Raw genomic sequence first — 888 nt, forward strand, 5'->3', positions numbered from 1 at the left:
GGGCCAAAATTATTCAATTAATGAAAGACGAATACATTTTTTTTCAGATTTTGTATTCATAAGTTTTTAAATACAAATACAATTTTATTCGAATATAAATACGACTGAAAATTCCGAATATTTTTGTATTCGTAGGCATGAATTATAATTTTAATCGATTAAAAAATTAGTCCAAAACAAAGTTATTCGAATAAAAATTAAATGTAATAACAATTAATTATTACCTTTTATTATTTTTTTTTATTTCTAACATATTAGAGTCCATTTGTATGTGTTAGAGGATGCGGAAAATGAAAATAATTTTTATTTTATGATGGTGTATTGAATTATTTTAACTTTTTTATATCTAACATATTAGGGTCCCTTTATATGTTTCTTTAGACGCAGAATATGAAAATTCTATCGACTTTAAGATCGCATACCGATATTTTTTTTACTTTTCTGAAAAGTCAAAATAAATCCATAACATTTTAATTAATTAATCTTTTGTTAAAATATATATATATATATATGATTAACCTATTCCCAAATTGTTTACACGCATTATCTTTTGTTCGAAATATTCCGAATACATTTGTATTCATATAAATTCAATCTAATAAAAATATATTCGATTAAATATTTAATCAAATAAAAATACAAAATTGAAAACGGTATTGTTTTTCGTATTTTACAATTTTTATCTTAGAGACCTATGACGGTCCCTTAATATATTTTATTAGTATAAAATACTAGGAACCCTTTATATGTTTGAGAAGCTGCAGGTAATAAAAACGCTATCGCATGATCATCATGATGATCGCATGCTAGGGTATCGTCTTATTTTAATTTTTCAGAAAAGTAAAAATAAATCGATATGTTATCTTAAAATCGATAGCATTTCAATTT

The 888-nt window shown here is 23.0% G+C and overlaps 1 long non-coding RNA gene across 1 annotated transcript in view; it reads left to right on the top strand.

The window, feature by feature from the left end:
• Positions 1-888, top strand: part of LOC136796098 (uncharacterized) — a 315,918-nt gene that overhangs the window by 189,027 nt on the left and 126,003 nt on the right. The window lies entirely within an intron of this gene.

The sequence above is a fragment of the Halyomorpha halys genome, unplaced genomic scaffold, assembly GCF_000696795.3.
Source record: "Halyomorpha halys isolate HHAL.00 unplaced genomic scaffold, Hhal_1.1 Scaffold358.1, whole genome shotgun sequence".
Taxonomy (NCBI): Eukaryota; Metazoa; Arthropoda; class Insecta; order Hemiptera; family Pentatomidae; genus Halyomorpha; species Halyomorpha halys.